At 40.3% G+C, this 25908-nt stretch overlaps 1 protein-coding gene across 1 annotated transcript in view; it reads left to right on the plus strand.

Annotated features, from left to right (window-relative positions):
• Positions 1–25908, plus strand: part of THSD7B (thrombospondin type 1 domain containing 7B) — a 1621840-nt gene that overhangs the window by 449405 nt on the left and 1146527 nt on the right. Inside the window, exon 9 of the mRNA XM_040474954.1 lies at positions 24310–24406. The gene's annotated coding sequence lies outside the window, so the exon portion shown is untranslated. The remainder of the gene's footprint in view (positions 1–24309; positions 24407–25908) is intronic.

Below are 25908 nucleotides of genomic sequence, written 5' to 3' on the forward strand. Positions count from 1 at the left end.
CAGGCTGCCACATGGAGAAATAAGCTGTCTGGGGCAAAAATGGAAATAGATCAGCTGGAAGGCCATGCTGGGGTTCAGACCAGGCATGATGGTGGCATGGATCAGATTTGAACAGTGGAGGAGGAGAGAAATGGGTCAGGTTCAGGATGCATTTTGGAGGCAGTGCCAGCAGGACTTGATGACTTACTGGATGTGGAGTAATATAAAGGCAGGAATCAGAGATGACCGTGTTTTTGGCAAAAGTACAAAGACAGGAAAAGCAGGGGGCATTAGGGACCGGTGAGCAGTCAGTTCAGGGTACTGAATAAGATATTAACTTTGGAATCAGAAAGCCTATTTTAATCCTGACTTTTCAACTTCCTAGCTGTGTGACCTTGGATAAGGGACTCACCCTCTCTGGGTGCTGGTGTCCTCAGGGTGACAGAGTTTATGTCCTCTCAGGATTGTTGCAGGAGTTCAATAAGCTAATAGATGTCAGTTTTAATGGTATCTGGCATGTAGTAAGTACCTAATAAATGGTAGCTCTTATTATTACAGGCCTGAAGCTGCCCTGTGTTTTGTCCTCGCAAAAGGCTTGTGCATTAAAATACAAATACAAACATATATCCAGGGTTCCCAAAGTCTTTGCCTATGTAAGTGCTTTGATTGAGCTCAGTGAAGGAGAAATCAGCTCTCTAGGACTGCTGGTCATTTATTATAAATATTCTTTCTGTTTGTATAATTGGATATTCCCCCTTCATTCTTTTCTCCACTTGCTCACATTCATTTTTTTGATTGGTAATGATTGACCTTATCTGGAATGAAAATACTTGTGCATTGAACACTCATAGGGTGTGCTCCTTTTATCAGCTGGGGATAGGAGACCAGCACTGAGCACAGCTCAGCACTCCTGATGCTAAGTGTGATTCACAAAGGACACATAGCCAGTTTTTCTTTTTTTAAATTCATGGTTAAGAAGCAGCTTATAAGGGCAGTTCAGTGAGGAGGGATGGGAGGATTAAGTGATTAGAGCAGATGGTTGGGGGGGTGTTACTGGATGTTGGCAGTTACTGGATGTTGGCTCTGAAAATATTGCTTTCCTGACAGTTGAACTCTCCGTAGTTTGAGGGCCCATTGTGCACACACTACGTTGAGGGGTGGGTGCATAGTTGAAAAGTCAGACTCTAGACCTCCAAGGAGTTTGCCAGAGCAGGAGTGGGGTTTTGGATGGGGCAGAGACCCATATGTAAAGGATGAAGTACAAGGGAAACTGACATGAGGGTTCAGACAGTAGGTCAAGGAAAGCTCTGGGGATATAGACAATGGGGCTGTTCATTCCAACCTGGTGCTCTTAGAAGCTTCTAGAAGAAGGTGGGTGGCGCTTTTAGCTGTGGGTTTCGACTGAGCACAGTTGTGAGGGGTTTCTGTTTCTTCTCCAGCCCCAAGTACAGCATCTGACACACATTAAGCTTTCAAGAAACCAGTAACTGACTAAATTATGAAAGGCTTGGGGCGCCTGGTTGGCTTAGTCGTTGAGCATCTGACTCTTGATTTCAGCTCATATCATGATCTCATGGTACAGGGGATCAAGCCCCATGTCAGGCTCTGAGCTGACAGTGTGGAGCCTGTTTGGGATTCTCTCTCTCCCTCTCTGTCTGCCCCTCCCCAACTTGTGCTCTTGTGCATGCGCACATGCGCTCTCTCTCTCTTTCAAAATAAATAAACACTAAAAAATATTAAAAAAATTTTTATGAAAGCCTTGTGTATGAGCCATGTGTATGTAGTCCAGGGGGGCTGGGCTGTTCTGGGAAGGGAGATACTTCGCTGTCTATAGGTTTATATTTTGATTTTACTTTCTTTTTAAAAAAATTGTAAAATATATATAACATAAAATTTTCAGTTTTAACCATTTTAAAATGTTAATTACAGTGTGTACAACCATCACCACTGTTCCTCCAAACTCTTTCATCATCCCAAATTGAAACTCTGTAACCATTAAACACTAACTTCCATTCTCTTTTGCCCTCAGCCCCTGTTAATCTCTAATCTACTTTCCATCACTATGAATTTGCCAATTCTGGATATTTTATATAAATGGAATGATACAGCACTCATCTTTTTATCTTCTCTTATTTGCAACTTGGAAATAGAAGAAGGCTCTCAGACATCTACATTAGCATAGCTTCAGGCTTTATCTAAGTCACACGGGGTTGTACTACCTTGTTACTGTTTGATTTCACAAAATAAAATCTCTTATGAAAAGTTCAGCCCACTTCTAGTATAGTTATGGATGTGCACATCCTATCTCTCTTGTAGACTATAAGCTCTGGGCAGTGGATGCTTCACTTTGTCCATGTGTTTGGACAACAAGTCCTTGAACTCAGTTGTGTTTGCTGAATAGATACTAGGTCAATAGAGGAAACAAAAGAGGGAGACATAGCTCTAGATTTTGCTGGAGGAAGGTTTAATGGTGGGGACCCAGAGGGGACTGGTGCTCAGACTGAAGGTATTTAATAGTCTTGGGTGATAAGAGAAAGAATGCAGGGAAATATGTAGAGCTCAGAACAACACTAAACTCGTTAAGCAACCGAATAACAAGGTGATCAGAAAAGTCCTAGTGATATCTTACAAGGCAGGAAGTTGGCGGGGGTGGGGTGGCGGGGTGGGGGGGTGGGGGTGGGTGGGTCAGCTAGGACAGGTGTTAATGATGTGACTGATTAGAATAACAGCAGCCTTTTCACGAGGTCTGCTATTGGCTGGAACCTTCCCCACAGTATCTCTTTTTGTTGCAGCAATTTTGCGATGTGAGTGCTATTTATCCATCTTTTAAGTAATGAAGTTGCATCTTAGAATGAGTTGTTCACTGTAACTCGTCAACCCAGTAAGGGGCTAAGCTGGGATTAGAATCAAAACTGTGGCTGGCTGCAAAGTCCGGTTTTTTGCCACTGTGGGAAAAGCTGTCCATCTCATCCGGAGTATGGACTGGGGGCACAGATAGATAAAATGACAGCCCAACAGTGGCATGAATAAAGCAGCATGGGCCCATTTCCTGAAAAAATTGGTCCAAACTGCCCCAGAGGGGACAAAGAAATATTGCCTACCATAGTGAAGGGCATTAGGAAAAATAAAGCAAAAAATAAAATATCATTCTGCCCATAGTGGAGCTTGAAGAGGAATGATTATGAGTGCAATGCTAGTATCAACACTCGAGGGGTGAGGACTTGTAATAGCACACACCCCTGCATGTTCCTTGTCATCTTGTAGTGCAGAGGCAACACGTATTATTAAAAATAGTTCTGAAGCCCCTGGTAGATCAGCCACTTCTTTTCCTTTTAGGTCACACAGGCTAACACAATAGCAAAAGAAAACTTGTCAATTTTTTTTTTTTTACAAAATGCACAGCAGGGATTTACGCTGGGATGTTAAAAAAAAAAAAAGACAGAGGTATTTGTACTTAGAGGCTATTAGTTGCTACAGAGTAATGTCTGCTAGAGCTGGTTTTTCCATCAGAGGAATCAAATTTCTTATTGTGCTATCAGCCTTTTGCCATATCATTTTTAAAGGCAAGCCATAAAATGTTTCTCTCTACTATGGCAGCAAGGAGGAACACTTTATTAGAGGAAAAGTAATGCAGTTTGAAAGAGTCCTGTAAACCAAAATCTGTTTAGGGCACTTAAATCTGGGCTTTACAAGGCAACCATGTCTTTCTTTGCAAATAAACACATGGCTTTCCAATTCACATATGGGGTGGAAAGAACATTAATGTGGTGGTTGGGCTGTGTTGGTTTCATGGCACAGTGGAAAATCTGGGGAGGGAAAGGTCCACCTCCCTCCTGCTGTCACTCACAGTGGTATAGAACTGAGGACTGGGAACATGAGTGAGATCAGTCTGATGAAGACATACATTTGCTGTTGTGCAATGGCTGGAGTAGACATGGAAGCTAAGATGTGGAAGTCTGAATATAAATAAGTCTTAAATGTCTCTTTCTTACTTATCCTCTATCATTGTTTCAAATTATGAACAATTAGCCTAGTGATTTCCAGCTGAGTACTGATTTTGACTTGTTTCACTCTCCAAAACAACCTCAAAAACATCCCGTAAGCATTATAAAAATAATATAAATTCATCATAGAAAACTTGGAAAATACAGAAAAGTTGAGAGGAGAAAACAATTAGTCATAGTCTTATCAGAAAAAGTAACAAGGTTGGTTTCTTTTTTGATATTTGATATGTATATTAAAAACATAATTATGACCATGTTATATATAAAAATTGTACTGATTACACATCTATTTTTGTGTATATGAAAGTGGTATATATGATTTGCATAAAACTTGAAAAATATAAAAGTATGAAGAAAAAATAATTACACAGAATTTTACCATCTGGAGATAAATGCTATTGCTCTATTTTATTATATGCATTAAAAACTGTATTTGTTTCTTAGTTTAAAATATAGTAAATGCAGGGACATTTGTAACTGTTAGGTGGAAGATGATAGAGGGATTGAAGAAGATAATATCTACTATAGACTAGTTTTTTTTTTTGTTTGTTTTGTTTTTAGTTTTTAACAACAAAACAAAACTCTGAGGCTGAGGTCATTCAATATGAGTTTTAAAGTTGCAGAAAATCATTATTTGAGTTCTTTGGCCATGCAAGTGGTTATTACATTACACTATACAGCTATACTTTTATGGGAGAAGAAAAAATACTTTAGGTTAGTGATTCTCCCAGCATAGCATCTTAACCATGTAAATAGTATATCTATTATTGGAGCAAGTGCTGGAACAGAACATTATAGGTTATTTTAAGAGGTAATGAAATATGGCAAAAGTGTTTATCCAAACTCTGGGATAAAGACTAGGACTCAGGAAGCATACTTTCTAGTGTTGGTAAGATAGAGAAAGCAGCCAATGGTAGCATTTCATGGCCAACTTATGTCTTGAGATATGGAATCCATCTGGAAACATAAAACCCAAAAGACATTCTTATTTGAGGTCCAAAGTGAGTCAATTTTATACCACAATGGATACATTTTTGATCTCTTAAATGTGATTCTTCTCTTGGTTCTTGGAACATATTGCTTAGTGATTCCTTTTTCCACAGAAGAATATGTGGTAGTATATTTTACCTTTGTATTTGAGAGACAACTTGGCTGGGTATAAAATTCTTAGATGAAAATCTCCCCACTTAAAATAGAAACTGTAAAATAGTTTAAAATTTAGAATTCTAATGTTAATATTCATAGTAAGTCCACTGAGTAAGTTTAGTATTTCGTTGCTATTCTTTACCTTTAGAATGTACACCATAAAGAGGTGTAGTCATAGTTTTGTGCTCAAAGAAATTTTGAATACTGATTTTCTCTGTGTGGTTACCATTTTTATATGCAGGTGAGTTAATTTGTTTCTGATTGTGTACAAGGCTTATTTTTGATTTAATATAATTTTAAATATGTAGAATACTTACATACTTCAGAAGTAAAAAAATATATGCAAAAGTAGTTTGAGAAGTTCCTGTGTTCTCTTATTAACACTACCCTGTATAGACAACTGTTAGCTAATTTTTATGTAATTTGAAAAATAAGAAAACTACCTGTATATCTGCTCATCCTTCTGTATTTCTTATATATAAGGTGTCAAACTATATAATATTTTGCACTTTGATTTTGTAACTTAGTAATATTTTCTAGAAGTCCCTCCATTTTAGTTCATGGAGATGTTGACTTTGCTATATGGCTGCATGGTTCTCCATTGCATGTTATGGGCTGTTCAGCTAGCTCCCTACTGGAAGACATTTGGGTTTCCAGTCTTTGACTTTTACAAATGCCACAGCCACAATAGCCCAGTGCATAGGTTGTTTCATATGTAGAGAGTTTTGTCTTCATGGTCTTTGTCATTCTGTTTTTGTTCAGGTGGTCTCTGTCTTGGGGAGAAGTCCATTGTTAGGTTTCTTAGTTCAGCTTTACTTTATGGTACAAGTAAGTTCTTTTCAGACACTGATATTTTGTTGAAATCAGTTAAGACTTTAGTATTTTTGTCTCTTTTTGGTTATAAGTACAGGCAGTTCTCTCCTTTTATGCATAATATATTGAAAATTTATATAAAACTTGAATGTGGGAAAGCCAGATGATAGACTTATTTGATATAAAGGAGGTAAGAGTTCGATTCCCAGAGAGCTAAAAAAGGCTTAAGATTCCTATTTATACCTCAGCTTTTGAACACAATCGTTTATGATTTATTGCCAATATTTGGTACATGTTCTTTAATTGTGTTCTTTTCCTTCACAATTAATTGAACACACAATTGACCTGCCTGAGCCCAATGAGAATCTGATTAAGGTGAAAGATTGTCTTTAGGCTGCTGAATCATTTTCATCTTTTTCTCAATTATATTATATTTGCATGGCTCATACCTCTTATCACTTGTATCAGCACTTTCACCTTTTGTTTTCTCTCATTTTATGAAATAACATAACAAAATAAAGTAAACACGTAGATAATTGCACATTTCTGGACTCAAACAGAATAATTCACTCTCGGGTAACACTACTATGTGATAGCTTGAACTGATTGGTCCAAAGCTGTTGAATGCAGTCAGAATTTGGGATACAAAAGGGGGTTTGGAGTGATAATATACAGTGCGTGGGGAGGTATGAACTGTTTTCAAGTCAGACATGAAAGTTGAGGCACCTCTATATTTTGTGAGAAGGTGGGAGAGGATGCATGGGCAGCTGCTGGGTCAATGCCATGTGAAAGTGAATGATAAAAATGCAGAGAAGAATGTACAGGTGGTTTTCAAATTATGACTGAGGGTGCACACTAGTTGCACTTCAAAGTTGGTTATTTGACATGAATTTCTAGTTTTCCTCCTCACGTCTCTCTCCGCCCTGCCCCCCCCCCCATCTCTACTTATCCCCAAGGTTTTGCTTGAATCCTGAGAGGGCTCTGCCATTCATGACAGAGATAATATAAAACATGGTGAATCAGAGGCATTTTGGTTGTTGGTACTACTTCTGTGCCCTACTCACAGAATTTTTATAAGGCAAGGGGTTTTACCTCTGCATCTTGGGTATTAATCACAGCGTGTGAATGGCATTAAAATATAGAATGAGCTCAGGATGGCACTTGAAGGTATAATTCTACTGGCTTCAGAAAGCTAGAAGGGATGGCAGGAATCACCTGCTGACTTTGCGGGGAAGTAATGTATGGTCTGGAGCAGGTAGCTCATTATGCACAGGAGAGCTTTCGAGGGTGCACAAAACAAAAGTGTGCTCCAGGATCACAATCAGGGGTCTGAGTTTTAAAAACATCAAATGAAACCAAAAGGAAGGTTCTGGAACAGGCCAAAGACACACCTTGGGGGTGGATGTCGAATCAAAACTGGAGGCTGAGGAAGAGATAAAGACACCAACTACAAGTTTAAAACAAGGGACAGGAAAGACAGATACATGTTTTCATTCATATGTGCATCTTGAGAAGCTTAACAGAAGACCATGGGGAAAGGGAAGGGGAAAAAATAGTTACAAACAGAGAGGGAGGGAGGCAAACCACAAGAGACTCTTGAATACAGAGAACAAACTGGGGTTGATGGGGGGTCAGGGGGAGAGGGGAAAGTGGGTGATGGGTATTGAGAAGGGCACTCGTTGGGATGAGCACTGGGTGTTGTATGGAAGCAAGGAACCATGGGAATCTACCCCAAAAACCAAGAGCATACTTTGCACACTGTATGTTAGCCAATTTGACTATAAATTATATTAAAAAATAATAAAACAAGGGACAAGAGAGTCAGAATGAACTGTTGTTAACAGGAGAATGTTCTGGAGGCTGTGGCTCAGAAACTGGGCCAGTTGCTCAACTCACATGCCTGTTTTTGTCGCCTTTTCCAAAGAACACTCATGCAAGGAAAGGGTGGTTAAATGAAAAAGCAAGGAGAGGAGAGGCAGACCTATGGGATGGGATGCCTATCCAGGGAGTTAAAGCAGTAGGATGCTGACTGGATGAATGTTTTGAGAAGTGTTTTTTAAATTCTGTTTGTCTGAGCTGCCTTGGTGCTTCCAGGCCAAGGGGAGTGTGCTGTCAGTGTCCTGGGTCGGTGCGAGAGTGGCAGGGGAAAAATGACCTGTGATGGGAGGCCGCCACTCCCCTCTTGGCAGCAAATGTTCTCCTTTGATCTTTTTGACACAGTGGGGGGCCATGTAGGGTTTCATTTGAAAGAATGTGTCTGCTATATTAGTTTCATGTGGCTGCTGTAAAATTGTACCGAACTTGGTGGATTCAAAGAATAGAAATTAATTTTCTTATAGTCTGGAGACTAGAAGCTTGAAATCAGGGTGTCCATGGCACCACACTTTCTCCAGAGGTTTTGGGGGAGAATCCATTTCAAGGGGAGGTAGAATTCTTCCCCTACCCTTTAAGTTCTTCCAGCTGGACTAAGGATTAAATTTGCATGAAACAAGTTAACAGGAGAAAAAAACCACAGTTTATTATGTGTACATGGAGGTCCAATAATGAAATCAAGACCTAAAGAAATGACCAAAGCAGGTGGCTTTTATATATTTTAGACAAAGAGTCAATACATTTGTGAGAGATTAACCAGATAAGGAAAACATGCTTGGGAGCTTTAATTAGTAAGGAATTAAAAACGATTTTTTTGTCCTTTTTTTTCTTTTTCTTTTCTTTTCTTTTCTTTTCTTTCTTTTCTTTTCCTTTCTTTTCTTCTTTCTTTTCTTTTCCTTTCTTTCTTTCTTTCTTTCTTTCTTTCTTTCTTTCTTTCTTTCTTTCTTTCTTTCTTTCTTTCTTTCTTTCTTTCTTTCTTTCTTTCTTTCTTAATTTACATCCAAATTAGCATATAGTGCAACAATGATTTCAGGAGTAGATTCCTTAATGCCCCTTACCCATTTAACCCACCCCTCCCGTAACCCTCTGTTTGTGCTCCATATTTAAGAGTCTCTTCTGTCTTGCCCCCCTCCCTGTGTTTGTATTATTTTTGTTTCCCTTCCCTTATGTTTATCTGTTTTGTCTCTTCAAGTCCTCATATGAGTGAAGTCATATGATATTTGTCTTTGTCTACTTTCTCTTAGCATAATACCCTCTAGTTCCATCCACGTAGTTGCAAATGGCAAGACTTCATTCTTTTTGATTGCTGAGTAATACTCCATTGTATACATATACCACATCTTTTTTTTAAAAAAATTTTTTAATGTTTATTTTTTGAGACAGAGAGAGACAGAGCATGGATGTAGGAGGGTCAGAGAGAGAGGGAGACACAGAATCTGAAGCAGGCTCCAGGCTCTGAGCTGTCAGCACAGAGCCCGACGCGGGGCTTGAACTCACGGACCGTGAGATCATGACCTGAGCCGAAGTCGGACGCTTAACCGACTGAGCCACCCAGGTGCCCCTACCACATCTTCTTTATCCATTCATCCATTGATGGACATTTGGGCTCTTTCCATACTTTGGCTATTGTTGATAGTGGTGCTATAAACATTGGAGTGCGTGTGTCCCTTCGAAACAGCACCCCTGTATCCCTTGGATAAATACCTAGTAGTGCAATTGCTGGGTTGTAGGGTAGTTCTGATTTTTTGAGGAACCTCCATACTGTTTTCCAGAGTGGATGCACCAGCTTGCATTCCCACCAGCAGTGCAAAAGAGATCCTCTTTCTTCACATCCTTGCCAACATCTGTTGTTGCTGGAATTGTTAATGTGAGCCATTCTGACAGGTGTAAGGTGGTATCTCATTGTGGTTTTGATTTGTATTTCCCTGATGATGAGTGATGTTGAGCATTTTTTCATGTGTTGGTTGGCCATCTGGATGTCTTCTATGGAGAAGTGTCTATTCATGTCTTTTGCCCATTTCTTCACTGGATTATTTGTTTTTTGGGTGTTGAGTTTGATAAATTCTTTATAGATTTTTGATACTAATCCTTTATCTGATATGTCATTTGCAAATATCTTCTCCCATTCCGTTTGTTGCCTTTTAGTTTTGTTGATTGTTTCCTTCGCTGTGCAGAAGATTTTTATTTTGATGAGGTCCTAATTGTTCATTTTTGCTTTTGTTTTCCTTGCCTCTGGAGATGTGTTGAGTAAGAAGTTGCTGTGGCCAAGGTCAAAGAGGTTTTTGCCTGCTTTCTCCTTGATGGCTTCCTGTCTTACATTTAAGTCTTTCATCCATTTTGAGTTTATTTTTGTGTATGGTGTAAGAAAGTGGTCCAGGTTCATTCTTCTGCATGTTGCTGTCCGGTTTTCCCAGTGCCCAGTTCCCAGTGCTGAAGAAACTGTCTTTATTCCATTGGATATTCTTTCCTGCTTTGTCAAAGATTAGTTGCCCATATGTTTGTGGGTCCATTTCTGGGTTCTCTATTCTGTTCCATTGATCTGAGTGTCTGTTCTTGTGCCAGTACCATACTGCCTTGATGATTACAGCTTTGTAATACAGCTTGAAGTCTGGGATTGTGATGCCTCCTGCTTTGGTTTTCTTTTTCAAGATTGCTTTGGCTATTCGGGGTCTTTTCTGGTTCCATACAAATTTTAGGATTATTTGTTCTAGCTCTGTGAAGAATGCTGGTGTTATTTTGATAGGGATTGCATTGAATATGTAGGTTGCTTTGGGTAGTATTGACATTTTAACAATATTTGTTCTTCCTATCCAGGAGCATGGAATATTTTTCCATTTTTTTTGTGTCTTCTTCAATTTCCTTCATAAGCTTTCTATAGTTTTCAGTGTATAGATTTTTCACCTCTTTGGTTATATTTATTCCTAGGTATTTTATGGTGTTTGGTGCAATTGTAAATGGGATCGATTCCTTGATTTCTCTTTCTGTTGCTTCATTCTTGGTGTATAGGAATGCAACCGATTTCTGTGCATTGATTTCATATCCTGCAACTTTGCTGAACTCATGAATCAGTTCTAGCAGTTTTTTGGTGGAATCTTTTGGGTTTTCCATATAGAGTATCATGTCATCTGCGAAGAGTGAAAGTTTAACCTCTTCCTGGCTGATTTGGATGCCTTTTATTTCTTTGTGTTGTCTGATTGCAGAGGCTGACTTCCAATACTATGTTGAATAACAGTGGCTAGAGTGGACATCCCTGTCTTGTTCCTGACCTTAGAGGGAAGGCTCTCAGTTTTTCCCCATTCAGGTTGATATTAGCGTTGGGTCTTTTGTATATGGCTTTTATGATCTTGAGGTATGATCATTCTATCACTATTTTCTTGAGGGTTTTTATCAAGAAAGGATGCTGTATTTTGTCAAATGCTTTCTCTGCATCTATTGAGAGGATCATATGGTTCTTGCCCTTTCTCTTACTGATGTGATGAATCACATTGATTGTTCTGCGGATTTTGAACCAGCCCTGCATCCCAGGTATAAATCCCACTTGGTCGTGGTGAATAATTTTTTTTAATGTATTGTTGAATCTGGTTGGCTAATATCTTGTTGAGGATTTTTGCATCCATGTTCATCAGGGAAATTGGTCTGTAGTTCTTTTTAGTGGGGTCTCTGTCAGGCTTTGGAATCAAGGTAATGCTTGCTTCATAGGAAGAGTTTGGAAGTTTTTCTTCCATTTATATTTTTTGGAACACCTTCAAGAGAATAGGTGTTAACTCTTCCTATGTTTGGTAGAATTCCCCTGGAAAGCCATCTGGCCCTGGGATCTTGTTTTTTGGGAGATTTTTGATTACTAATTCAATTTCTTTACTGGTTATGGATATGTTCAAATTTTCTATTTCTTCCTGTTTCAGCTTTGGTAGTTCATATGTTTCTAGGAATTTGTCCATTTCTTCCAGATTGCCCATTTTATTGATGTATAACTGTTCATAATATTCTCTTATTATTGTCTTCATTTCTGCTGTGTTGGTTGTGATCTCTCCTTTTTCATTCTTGATTTTATTTATTTGGGTCCTTTCCTTTTTCTTTTTGATCAAACTGGCTAGTGGTTTATTAATTTTGTTAATCCTTTTAAAGAACCAGCTTCTGGTTTCATTGATCTGTTCTACTGTTTTTTTGTTTTTTTGGTTTCGATAGTATTAATTTCTGCTCTAATCTTTGTTATTTCCTGTCTTCTGCTGGTTTTGAGTTTCATTTGCTGTTCTTTTTCCAGCTCTTTAAAGTGTAAGGTTAGGTTGTGTATCTGAGATCTTTCTTCCTTCATTAGGAAGGCCTGGATTGCTATATATTTTCCTCTTATGACCGGCTTTCCTGCATCCCAGAGGTTTAGGGCTGTGGTATTATCATTTTCATTGGCTTCCATAAACTATTTAAGTTCCTCTTTAACTTCTTGGTTAACCCATTCATTTTTTAGTAGGTTGTTCTTTAGTCTCCAAGTATTTGTTACCTTTCCAAGTTTTTTCTTGTGGTTGATTTCGAGTTTCATAGCATTGTGGTCTGAAAATACACACAGTTTGATCTTGATCCTTTTATATTTGTTGAGGGCTGATTTGTGTCCCAGTATGTGGTCTATTATGCAGAACGTTCCATGTGCACTGGAGACGAATGTATATTCCACTGCTTTAGGATGAAATGTTCTGAATATATTTGTTAAGTCCATCTGGTCCAGTGTGTCATTCAAAGCCATTGTTTCCTTGTTGATTTTTTGATTAGATGATCTGTCCACTGTTGTAAGTGGGGTGTTTAAGTTCCCTACTACTATGGTATTACTGTCAATAAATTTCTTTTTGTTTGTGATTAATTGATTTATGTATTTGGTGCATAAATATTTACAATTGTTAGGTCTTCTTGGTAGATAGACCCTTCAGTTATGGTATAATGCCCTTCTTCATCTCTTGTTATAGTCTTTATTTTATTTTATTTTATTTTTTTAAATTTTTTTTCAATGTTTATTTATTTTTGGGACAGAGAGAGACAGAGCATGAACGGGCGAGGGGCAGAGAGAGAGGGAGACACAGAATCGGAAACAGGCTCCAGGCTCCGAGCCATCAGCCCAGAGCCCGACGCGGGGCTCGAACTCCCGGACCGCGAGATCGTGACCTGGCTGAAGTCGGACGCCCAACCGACTGCGCCACCCAGGCGCCCCTATAGTCTTTATTTTAAAGTCTAGATTGTCTGATATAAGAATGGCTACTCTGGTTTTCTTTTGTTGACTGTTAGCATGATAGATGGTTCTCCATCCCCTTACTTTCAATCTGAAGGTGTCTTTAGGTCTAAAGTGGTCTCTTATAAACAGCATATAGATGGATCTGGTTTTCTTATCCATTCTGTTACCCTGTGTCTTTTGATTGGAGCATTTAGTCCATTGATGTTTAGAGTGAGTACTGAAAGATAGGAATTTATTGACATTATGTTGCTTGTAGAGTTGGAATTTCTGGTGGTGTTCTCTGGTCCTTTCTAGTCTTTATTGCTTTTGGTCTTTATTTATTGTTTTTTTTATTTTCATCTTTTCTTCCCTCAGAGAGTCCCCCTTAAAATTTCTTGCAGGGCTGGTTTAGTGGTCACAACCTCCTTTAATTTTTGTTTGGGAAAGTTTTTATCTCTCCTTCTATTTAGAATGATAGCCTTGCTGGATAAAGAATTCTTGGCTGTATATTTTTCTGATTCAGCACATTGAATATATCCTTCCACTCCTTTCTGGCCTGCCAAGTTTCTGTGGGTAAGTCTGCTGCAAACCTGATCTGTCTTCCCTTGTAGGTTAAGGATTTTTTTTGCCCTTGCTGCTTTCATGATTCTTTCCTTGCCTGAATATTTTGTGAATTTGACTATGATATGCCTTTTTTATGGTTGGTTTTTGTTGAATCTAATGAGAGTCCTCTGTGCTTCTTGGATTTTGATGTCTGTGTCTTTCCCCAGGTTAGGAAAGTTTTCTGCTATGATTTCCTCACATAACCCTTCTACCCCTATTTCTCTCTCTTCCTCTTCTGGGACCCCTATGATTCTGATGTTGTTCCTTTTTAATGAGTCACTGATTTCTCTAATTCTTAAATCATGCTCTTTTGTCTTAATCTCCCTCTTTTTTTCTGCATCATTATCCTCCATAAGTTTGTCCTCTATATCGCTAATTTTCTGTTCTGCCTCATCCATCCTTGCCGCTGTGGCATCCATATGAGATTGCAGCTCAGTTACAGCATTTTTTATTTCATCCTGACTAGCTTTTACTTCTTTTATCTCCGCAGAAAGGGATTCTAATCTATTTTCGACTCCAGCTAGTATTCTTATTATCATGATTCTAAATTCTGGTTCAGACATTTCTGGTATCTGTGTTGGTTAAGTCCCTGGCTGTCATTTCTTTCTGCTCTTTCTTTTGGGGTGAATTCCTTCATTTTGTCATTTTTAAGGGATAAAAGGAATTAATGAGGTAAAAAAAATTAAAATTAAAAAAAATTAAAAAGTATTAAAATCAAAAAATTAAAAGCAAACACACACCCCCAAAAATCGAATAAATGATGCTAGATCCTAGGTGTGTTTTGGTCTGGGTGTTGAAAGGGGCTTGATAGGTTAGAGAAAAATGGGGAAAGAAAGAAAAAAAAAAAAGGAAATCATTTGAAAATTTGAAAAAATGAATACACTGAAATAGAATAAAATGAAACGATGGAAGTAAGATAGAATTTGAAAAAAATTACACAAAAGTAAAAAAATATAGTAGAAAAAAATTAAATAAATATTTTTAATAAAAATTGAAAACAAAAAAGTTTTTCTCTTTCTGTATTCAAGAAAAAGAAAAGAAATGTAAAAGAGAAAAAAGAAAAAAAAAGAAAATTGAATAGATGGACTGGTGAACAGACTTAAATACAACTGAAATTACTTCATTTTCCCCTAGAAGTCAAACTGTGAAGCACTTTATAGTCCATAAACTAAGCAGGTGGACAGACTTGTGTTCCTGAAGACCGAAGTTGGCCCAGTTGGGTGGGGCTTAGTGTAACGGCTCCGTTCTCCACTAGATGGTGCTGCTTAGCTTTCTGGGGTGGATTGATGTGGGGCTTGTAGGTGCATATATGCATGCACAGGAGCGGTGAAAATGGCGTCACCCAGATACCCAGTCTCTACTATCGGAATTTTGTTCTCCTTGATCAGCAATTGCGCATCTGTCCTTCGTCTTCAGCTTCCGTCCCCACTTTTACACTGTCTGTGACCAAGTCCCAGGACGAACCTCCTTCCTGAGTTTTATCTCAGATGTGGGTGTTTTTCCGAGTCCCTTATTTCTGAGGGACTGCGGCTTTGACCCATTCTGCCTCTCTGTGGGAGGGTCTCACCGAGCAATGGCCAGGTGCCTGCTGCACCAGGAATATTCACGGGACCGTGCTGCTGCTGATGCCCAGAGACTGTGGCCAGGTGCCAGCCTGCCCCAGAGAAAGTTCACATAATCGTGTAGCACCAGCGCTTCAGGGATTATGGCAAATCACAACACACATCTGGCACCACGCTTCACCCCCAGTGACCTTGTTCCAGCACCAGTGAATGTGGTTGTTCTCCCAGGTCCCCTGGGGCCTTTGCCTTTGGGGGAGTCACACAGCTTCTACCAGGTGTCCTCCCAGCAGGGGATCCAACTCTCCACATGTGGCCCAAAAACCTCTGGACTTCACTCTGCTCCTGGGGATTCTCCCTTCTCACCAGAGCACTGCCAGGTATCAAGCTGCAGAGTTTCAGACTCTGCACCCCCCCCCCCCCCGTTTATAGAGTCTTAATGGAATTTAAATCCTCTCCTTTTTCCTTTCTCCCTTTTTAGTTCAGTCCCTGTGGCTGTTTCCACTTTCCCACTTTCTCTCCAGCTGCTTTTGGCGGGTGCTTTTCCTGTCTCCCCCCCTCCACCCCGCCGCCGTCTCCGTCCTCTCTCTACACACAAAAGCACCTCCCTGCTCTCTGCGGCTTCTCTCTCCCCAAGTTCACTTCTCCATGCTGCGTATCTGCTAAATTCTGTGGTTCAGGTTGTCCAGATTGTTGTGTTAATCCTTAGATCAGTTTTCTAGGTGTACAGGATGGTTTAGTGTTGGTCTGGCTGTATTTCATGGACCCAAGACACACAAAAAACTCCCATGCTGTTCTGCCATCATGGCTCCTCCATTTTCCTCCAAAAAAATTTTTTTTAACGTTTATTCATTTTTGAGAGACAGAGAGAGCAGAGGGCAAATTGGGGAGGAGCAGAGAGAGAGGGAGACACAGAATCCAAAGCAGGCTCCAGGCTCTGAGCTGTCAGCATGGAGTCCGATGTGGGGCTCAAACTCATGACCCGCAAGATCATGACCTGAGCCGAAGTCAGGTGCTTATCTGACTCAGCCATTCAGGCATCCCAGTAAGGAGTTTTTTTTTTTTTTTTTAATGTTTATTTATTTTGAAAAGAGCGGGAGGGAGAGAGAGAGAGAGAAAGAGAAAGAGAGAGAGAGAGAAAGAATATCTCAAGCAGGCCTTATGCTGTCTGTGTGGAGCCCGATGCGGGGCTCGTTCCTATGAACTGTGAGATCATCACCTGAGCAGAAATCAAGAATCGGACCTTTAACTGACTGAGCCACCCAGGTGCCCCTTTAATTAGTAAGGGATTCTATGTGGAATTTGGACTGAGGTAGAAGATCAGTAAAAAGTGACAAGGTTTGTTTTTATAGCTTTCGTGCTTTAAAGTTCTCTCTGGTGATAAAATGTCTTTTTACTTTGGTATAGGGAGGATATTTTTCATATGGGAGATTTGCTTCCTGCTTTCAGGGGGACAGAGGAAAGGCTGGGTGTCCTTGCACTGGCTGTTTGTCAAGGAGCTTTTTAAAAACAATAATCAGTATCCCTGAGTGGCAAATTTTGGGGCAGGCTTCCCTTAGCCCCTACGTGTTCCTGGTCTTCCCTGATTTCTGGTTGCCTTTGGCATTCCTTGGCTTGTGGCAGCACCTTTCTCTGCTTCATCTTCTCACCACATTATCTGTGAATGTGTTTCCAGTCTCTTTCTGCCTCTCTTTATAAGGACACTTGAGATGACATTTAGGGCTTATAGGGATAATCCAGGATAGTCTCTTGATTTCAAAATCTATACATTAATAAAAGATCAGTTTAACACAATTAATTAACTTAATAATATCTGAAAGGACTCTTTAGTAAAGTTTTTTTCCAAATCAGGTCACATTCATGCGTTCTGTGGATTAGGATGTGGACTGGACATACCTCTTTGGAGGCCCCTATGCAGCCCCTACATGCTGCTAAAGAAGTTTAAAAACTTCTGATCTTAAATGATGAATGTGAAAAATGGTAAAAAAAAAAAAAAAGGAAAGGTCCTCAATCTTTGGGGTTCTCTGCTAGTGGTAGAGAAAGACACTTAAGCCACAATTTGATGTTTAAATATTAGGTAGATACAACAGAACTGGAAGGTGATTTGAGCGGCACAGAAGGGTAGCATGCACATGTGCTGGTTGCCTGCCTGAGACCCTTGGCATTGTTAGGGCTCCATCAGTGGAGACTCAACTTGCTCACTTTCACTCACAGCCCCTTTCCTTGTGTCTCAATACTGCATGTTGATGATTTTCAAGGAGGATCAGGTGGGGCTCAACCTGGATGTGGCATGGTTCTCTAACAAAACCCAGGCTTTATGGAAAGGGTAAAGGGAGTAGTTAATTATGAACTTACCCCTAGGTACACATACCTAGTATGTAAACTCAAGCATAGCATTTATAACAAAGGTGTATGTGATATAGTTAGTGTGATCTGATCTTATTCCTCATTCAGGCTGCCCACCACAGTGGGCCACTTTGGAAAATGATATACAGCACATACCTCAAAACTACCCCGGCTAAGGGGTGAGAAAGCTGGAGTGTGTACAGTGCATGACTACTAGACATTGGGGTGGGTTGTGGGGTGGGTGTGGGTGGGGGCTGCAGGAAGGCTTTCATTCCTAGGCTCCTCTAGTCTGGAAAGATGGCTGGAAATCAAGCTGGCTTGTACAGACATGATGAGAGGAGTGGAGGGTTGAGCACCAACAACATTGGTCAGAAGGTACTGGACCCACCAGGAAAGGGTAGTGAAGCTGACTGAGAAACCGAGAGAAGAGCTTTGGGCTCTCAGAAGGAAAGTACTTTGGGAGACTTGGAGGTTTCCTGACTTGGGTGGAGCATTTTAGATAAGGGGCCCTCCAAATTCCCTCACAAAGACCATCCTGGCTTGGCTGCTACGGCTCCTGTTGTTTTCTTTTCAGAAGCTCATGAGTCACATGCTTGGGCACTGTCAGCTACATGAGTGTATATCTATTTGTACTGCTACTAGGCAAGTGGCTTTGGAGAGAGGGGTGGTGGGAGTTGGGGTGTAGAGGCAGGAGGAGTTAATAATTTGGACTGGAAAATAGGAGGAGCATGGAATAAGAGCCATCTGTGATTCCTTACTTTCCTTATTGCCTCACATTCAACACCCCAGCAATATTTATATCCCAAATCTGGTGACCTCTTGCCACCTCCTTTCCTCCCCACTAGGCCTGGTGGCCATTGTCTCTCATGTGGACCATTGCAATTGCCTTGTAACCACTCTTCTGCCTCTATCCTTGCCCTCCATTCTCCATGCAGCAGGCTGAGTGTGTATCTTGGGCATGTTACTGTCCTGCCTAGAACCTCAGAAAGCCTTTCTTTTCCACAGAGTAGGCAAGCCAGAGACCGGTCCATGACCAACGAGCCCCATGTAGCTGGGCATCTGGCTGGCAGCTACCTGGCTGATTTGTTTTCCTAGCTGTCTTTTTCTCCTTTATTCTGCTTGATGATTTGGGAACATGCCAGTCTTTTTTCTCCACTGTCCTTGTGTTGCTGTTTCTTCTGCTTGGAAAGTTTTTCCACCAGAGTTTTTGGCTCCCTCATTCCCTCTTTCTGTCTTCTTAGGACTTGGCTCCGGTGTTCCCTCCTTCCTAACCTCCCCATCTGCTCATTACTCTGTCCCTTTGCTTTTTTTTTTTGTTTTTTTGTTTTTTTGTTTTTTACTTCAAAGCCCTGTGGAAATAATCTAAGACCACCCAAATGAGACCAAGAAAAGGCTACTTATTTAGAGCTTTCTATAGTAAGAAAGTCAGCCACCATCCTTTGCATTTGGCAGAGACTCAAAGGCAGGCATAGGAGTGGGAAAGCATCATAGTGGAAAAAGGGTCTCACTGGAGGCTTATTGTCCTAGGGCTTATTGTAGATTGGCTAACTAGAAGTAGGGCCTTCTATGTGATTGGTCAGGGGTATATTTTTGGTTTTCCCTGGTTGGTCCTAATTTGGGAGCAAGGGTAAAAGTTAGGGAAGCTGCCAGTTATTAATCCAGTCTTGGCCGATTGTTACAAGGGTTATTGTTTGGATTCCTGGACTGTCGCTAGAGATTGTGGTGTGACTTCGCACAAGTCTGACTTACAGAAGGGTGGCTTCCTGGGTTGGTTTCCTGGGCAGGTGGCTGCAGGTTGCAGGTCAGAATTCTATTTTTATATATAACCTGGCCATCAGCCTTTTGTATATTTAGTCCCTCAGCACCTTTGCCGAAGGGGATACATATTTATTTTTCTCGTTATTGCCTGTCCCACAAGAGAAGGGAAGCTTGGTAAGGACAGGGATGTATTCCTGTTACTATTGTATCTCTAGCTCCTCAAACTGTACCAAGCACATGGTGGGTGCTCAGTAAATACGTATTGAATGAAGGAGTGATGATACCTGATCGTTCCTCTATTTCAGTTTCTAGAAATAAAACCATTTGGGTGAAGCTTTTGCTTTGTATCTTTTTCTCTCTTAATGGGCTGATTGCCTCTCTGGCATTTTGGTCCAGGCCAACCACCATCTGGAGGTACTTGGAGAAAAGGCCCATGTGAACAACCCTGAGTTCTGGATTTAGGGGAAAAAATTCAGGTATCTGTAGGAGGTAGGCAGGTTAAAGGATGAACTAGCCTGGTGGGGTAGGAATGACAGAGAACAAGAAGCATGTGTCTTGTGGAAATATGGCTGCTTCACCTCAGCATTTACCAGTTTTAACAGGTCCAGAATACAGGCCTCCTGTTTATGGAGTTTTATGTGAATACTTCTATTTACATGTTAGCCACCACTACAAGACTATGTATTGAGACAGAGGGAGGAAGGTGGGAAAAACAAAGTGTTTTGGGGGACTGCATTCAGTCCTTGGGTGGCCAGGCTTGGCTCTGGTCTAGGTTGCCTACTCAGGTCCTCTCTGGAGGTCTCTTTAGGTCTCCTTCTCCTGCTTGGCCTGATCTTCCTCAAGATCGAGACAGGATGCTCGTGAAAAGACAGAGGGTATGAACCTCCAAGCTCCAGCCATTGGACCCTGAGAACTGGGTCTCCGCGTATGGTGTTGCCTTCCAAATGCTTTTCTTCATCAAGAGTCCTCGGTGGATTTGAGAAGGGTGATTGCATGAGGCCATTTTGGCACCAAGCTGATGGTGTAGTGTAGCCGCAGGAGCCATCTCCCTGATTAGAACTGAGATTCTCAAGCCAGATGAATTAATAATGAGGTGACAGGGAAAAGGAGAGGCTCTTACACTGCTCTTGTTTATGTTAAGAGAAGTTTTAGGTGCTTTGAGTATGGAAAAACAAGAAGAATATTTCTCTAAACGTTAAATAAAAATGATTAGAACCTGGATTAATTAAGCTCCTTCTCCCAGAGTATGACTGACCCTTCAGGAAAATCCTTTTCCTAAGCACCATTTATTACCCTTTGCACAGGATTAAAAGATAAGGATTCTGGGTAATTCAGATTATAAAGTGGAAGAAGAAAGGGACCACGGAAGAGTTATCGGATGTTATCTTCACAGTTATCACTTAAGAGCCCAACAAAAATTATGTTTAAGTTGGATTTTTTTTCCTGGTTCCACTTCTAAGAAAACACCAAACTGCAAGCCATCTAGGTTGATATTATTTAAGAGCTATTATCCTTGATTAAGTCTAAGCACAACAAAAAAGCTATCCGGTTTCTTCAGAAATGGGAGATAAAGTGTATTTGGGTAAGGTTAGAATTTTGCCAAATTTTGTGGTGGTAGCAAACCCCATATTTATTTGAAATTGCTTAAAATTGTATCCTCCCTGCCCCAGCCCTGATTGAGCTAATTAGAACCCACAGGGAATTATGTGGGTAATGGTGGTGTGGGGGAAGAATAAATATGCAATGTAATTAGCGCCTGCTCTTTTTCTTCGAGATGCAATCTGGGAGCTCATGGGCTTGTGAAAACCTTAGAACAATAGGAGCCATTGATACTCAAGCTGCTAGGGGAGTCCATAATTATGATATAATATCTTGCCAGCTTCTTGCATGCATGAAGGTAGAATGGAATATGAGTAATAAAAACCAGCAATTTTCTCCATCCGTAGTTCTTTATATTAATGGCATATTTTCTCTATTCTCTTCCTCTTTTTTCCAAAGAAGATAGAAACTTTGCTTATTTGAACATTTTATGTACTATGAAGGACTTCACCTCCATGGGAGTAAATAGGGTTTGCAGTCAGTTAAATGGAAGGTTTTCTCAATGTTGTTAGAAGTTGAAGAAAGCTATTTATTCCACAATGCCTTCTGCCTATCACAGGCAGATTTTCTTGACTTTGCTTGCTACTGTTGTGTAAGCTCATGCTAGGTGGTAACTTGAATTTTGTCATTTATCCCTTAATTTGTTTGAACTATAGTCAAACTGGGCTGACTTCATGGGCATATGACCTATGAAGTCTCTTATGGTTGCATTTAAAGCTAACATTATACAGTATAAAGATGAATAACATTCTGGGGCACCTGGGTGGCTCAGTTGGTTAAGCATCTGACTTTGGCTCAGGTCATGATCTCACGGTTCCTAGATTCAAGCCCCGTGTCCGGCTCTGTGCTGACAGCTCAGAGCCTGGAGCCTGCTTTGGATTCTGTGTCTCCTTCTTTCTCTGTCCCTCTCCTACTCACGCTCTCTCTCCAAAATAAACATTAAAAAGATTAAAATTATATAAAAAAAGATGAACAATATTCTTGTGAATAACTTAAATGTTTTTCTTTCTTTATTTTTTTAATGTTTTATTTTATTTTTGAGACAGAGAGAGACAGAGCATGAGTGGGGGAGGGGCAGAGAGAGAGGGAGACACAGAATCCGAAGCAGGCTCCAGGCTCTGAGCTGTCAGCACAGAGCCCGACGCGGGGCTCGAACTCACAGACGGTGAGATCGTGACCTGAGCCGAAGTCGGAAGCTCAACCGACTGAGCCACCCAGGCACCCCTAATTTTTCTTTATTTAGAGTAACATGAAATGGCAAATAAAAGACACCATGACAAGTGAAGGGAGAGACCACAATGGAAAAAGCACCTTTAACATCACTTCTTTCCCTTAGCTTTTTAAACAAAGGGCCCTGAATTTGCATTTTGCTCCGGGCAAAATTATGTAGCTGGCTCTCTATCCAGGCACAGATAAACTGAATTCCAAGATTTATCTCACTCAGTCAACAATTCTTTACTGAGTATTTAACTCAGCACACTGCAATTCCAGGTGTAGGGGATACAAGGATAATAAAGGGGGTTGTGTCTGCTTCCTGGGCTTTGCCACCTCATATCAGAAGACATACATGCAGTCAAGTCTTGTAGATGCATATGGAATTATGACACCCAAATCTGGGAGTGGATGTGAATTCCCACTTGTGCCTGGTGATGGGAGGGGTCATGAAAGAATTTGTAGAGGTGCTATTTCAGATTGTATCTGAGTGTTCAAACTTGTAAGACACTTAAGAAACACTCTTTCTGAAGACAAAACCAAATAATTAGAATGATCACTGCAGAAACTGGAGTCTTTCTCATCTTTTACTTCAGCCTCATAGATTATGAGGAAGACCTTTCTTTATTCAACTCTGAGGTCGTTACTGTACTCTGCTTATAAGTGTCAAAAGTAGGACTGAAACTTAGGTCATCTGACTTAAATTTTATTTTAATTGAGGTATAGTTGGCATATAGTGTTACATTAGTTTTAGGTGTATGGCATAGTGATTGCACAAGTCTATACATTATGATGTGCTCACCGCAATTGTAGCTACCATCTGTCACCACATGGTGCTATTATAATTACCATTGACTACATTCCCTAAGAAGTACTTTTTATGCTCATTGATGTCAAATTCTTTTCCATTGCATTCCAATGATCTATTCCACCTCAATCTTTAACTTGACAACTGTTCTTTCCTGTTGCTGATATTAAGAAATTAGGCAATGATGTAATATTTTGCAGATTTTATTTTTTTCTTTTCTTCTTTATACCAAAACTGAAGCACGGGGTCTTTTAAAGAGAAAATTTTTGCGTTGCAGTTAAATTAGTTTGTTCTATAAAAATCAGCTTCTCCCTACCCACCATCACCCTGAGTAAGGAATACCTGTGTTTTGGAGCCAGACTCTGGTATGGAAGAAATCAGTCTTGCAGTCAGGTCTGGGTAGCATCTGAGTCTCTGTTTGAAGAGCCATATGCTTTTGAAACTCTGATTAGCTTCCTTGATCCTTAGTTTCCTCATCTGTACAATGGGGATAGTACCAATTGCTTTACAGTGATATTGGAGGGCTTAATGGAATGGGTTTGTAGAGGACCCAAGAGAAACTGGTTGCTTAACTGAATGTTATTTCCTTCTCTGAAAGACACTTTTTCCATCTTCTTCCCACTTCTTTTAAGGCATTTGCCTCATAAAATTGTCATTATATACATGGCTATTTTAGCAGTGTTGGTTCCTTGTGAAATTTCTATTGCTTTTAACCTATTAACATAAATGTATAAGGAGAAAAACATGACTCTTCAATTTCAACATTTTCTTTCTGTGTTCACTTTCTATCTCAGTGATGAGATCCTAGAATACTAAGAATTTTGGCAGAGGTATCAGAGTCAATGTGAATAATTTTTAAATGATAAGGCACTTTGGAGATCATCATAATAGCTGACATTTCAAGAATGCTTTGTCCTGGGCAAGGTACCACTCTGAGCACTTTACATGCATTAATTTGGTTATATCTTATAAAAAGTCTCGAGTGAAGTCTGTTATTCTTTCCATTTCACAGATAAGGAACAGAAGCAAGAAGTGAAGTAACTTATCCAGGGTCACCTTGGCTGGTCCAGGACCCATACCCTAAGCATTATGCTAAACTGCCTTAATTATGGTATATTCCAGACTCCCAGTTGTACAGATGTTTCAGATCTGCAAAGAATAATTGACTTACCCATGGTCATCTAGCAGCTTAAAGGCAGGGATAGGACTGGAACCCCAGGATCCTGAACACTGGGATCCTGACTCCCCAGTGCAAGGTTCTGTCTACTCCCCCCAGAATTACTGGCAGGATAGGCTTAGAAGAGGCTCAAACTGGGAATCAGCTGAGCTAGATTTCTATTCCTGTGCCTTTCATTAAAGATGTATGATTTTTATAATTCGTTCCTTTAACAGTAATTGCTATGTTTTGTCTTTCAGGAACCTGGGCAGCAAGAGATAAGCCAATATATCTGCCTGTTGAGCCTACAGTTAAAAATAATTATAGAGAACATGGTGATGCTTCAGAAACTGTCAGGTGATACAATATTTTCAAATCATACTTTCTAATGTTATTCACTTGTTGTTTGGAGGAAATACCTATCTACTGGTGGAACAGAGAAAAGAGGGGGAAAGAAAAGCTAAACATTGTTCACTTGTTTCTTTCATGGAAAGTACTTGACCATTATCATATAAAGGTAGACACAGATGAAATTTGGATTATAGGTTAACCAAAATTATTTATTGACTATGCTTATTCTTTTCCAAAAAACAATTTTGTGTGTGCAATGCAATTAGTAAACCAGTTTAGCAATTATAATGTGGCCCTGAGGATGAAGAGGAAGCAAAGATACCAGACGTATGGGTCTATGCTGTTGCTGTGGCTCAACAGAACCTTGTGTCTGAGCTTCCTGGCCATCATTTTTACTCATCAGAAAGGAATACTGCTGTGATGCTTACAGGTGGCAAAGCTTATTTGAATGAAATTCAAAAAGCAGTTTTTGCCAAAGAGCATGATATGGGCAATATTAACTAGTAACAGGACAGCTCCTACACTAGTAGTCAAAGTCCTTCAGAGAAACAGAACCAACAGGAGACCTCCCTCTCCCTTTCTGTCTCCCTCCCTCTCCCTTCCTCCCTTGGTCCTCCCTCCCCTCCTGTCCCATCTCTACTTCTGTCAAATTTATTATAAGGAATTGGCTCATGTGATTATGGAGGCTGACAAGTCCCAGATCTGCAATCAGCATGCTGGAGACCCAGAAGAGCTGGTGGTGTAGTTGGGGTTTGAGTTTGAGGCCTGAGAGCCAGGAGAGCTCATGGTGTGAGTTCCAGCCCAAGTTTGAAGGCAGGAGATTTATGTCCCAGCTCTGGTGATGGTCAGAGAGGGAGAGAGAGGATTCTCTTTTACTCAGCCCTTTCTGTTCTATTCATGCCCCCAGTGGGATTGGATGAGGCTCATCCACACTGGAGAGGGTGTTCTGTTTTACTTAATCTAATGATTCGAATGCTAATCTTATCTAGGAACACCCTCACAGACACACCCAGAATAATGTTCAACCAAATCCCTGGGCACCTTATAGCCTAGTCAAGGTGACATAAAGTTAACCAGCACAATCTCCCTCTTTTTCAAACATAATCTTCTGTTGTTCTCTAATTCAGACACAGATTTGAATCAGGAATTCATACTAGTAAAAATCTATATTACATCAGGACTTCAAGTTTGTAATTTACTTATGAACAGTCAGTGAGGGACAATGAGACTGTTTTGGTTAACACAAAATATGCAGTAAGGGGTTATTGATAGCAGTTCCAATCTTACATTAGCCTCACTTCCCCAAATCCCAATCATGTCCACTGTGATTTGGTTGCACAATACTGGGATGAATTTGCAGATAATTAGCTATAAAATGTAACTGTTTTTGGTAGCTTGCCTTTGTGTAACAGAATACATTCTCATTAAACTCATTTGGAAGCTGGAAAGAAGAAGAGTAGGAATGAAACGCCCAGAGTCTAAGAGACCCCCCAAAACAAACCACCAGA

This window comes from Herpailurus yagouaroundi, unplaced genomic scaffold (assembly GCF_014898765.1).
Source record: "Herpailurus yagouaroundi ecotype Mexico unplaced genomic scaffold, PumYag 140, whole genome shotgun sequence".
Classification (NCBI taxonomy): Eukaryota; Metazoa; Chordata; class Mammalia; order Carnivora; family Felidae; genus Herpailurus; species Herpailurus yagouaroundi.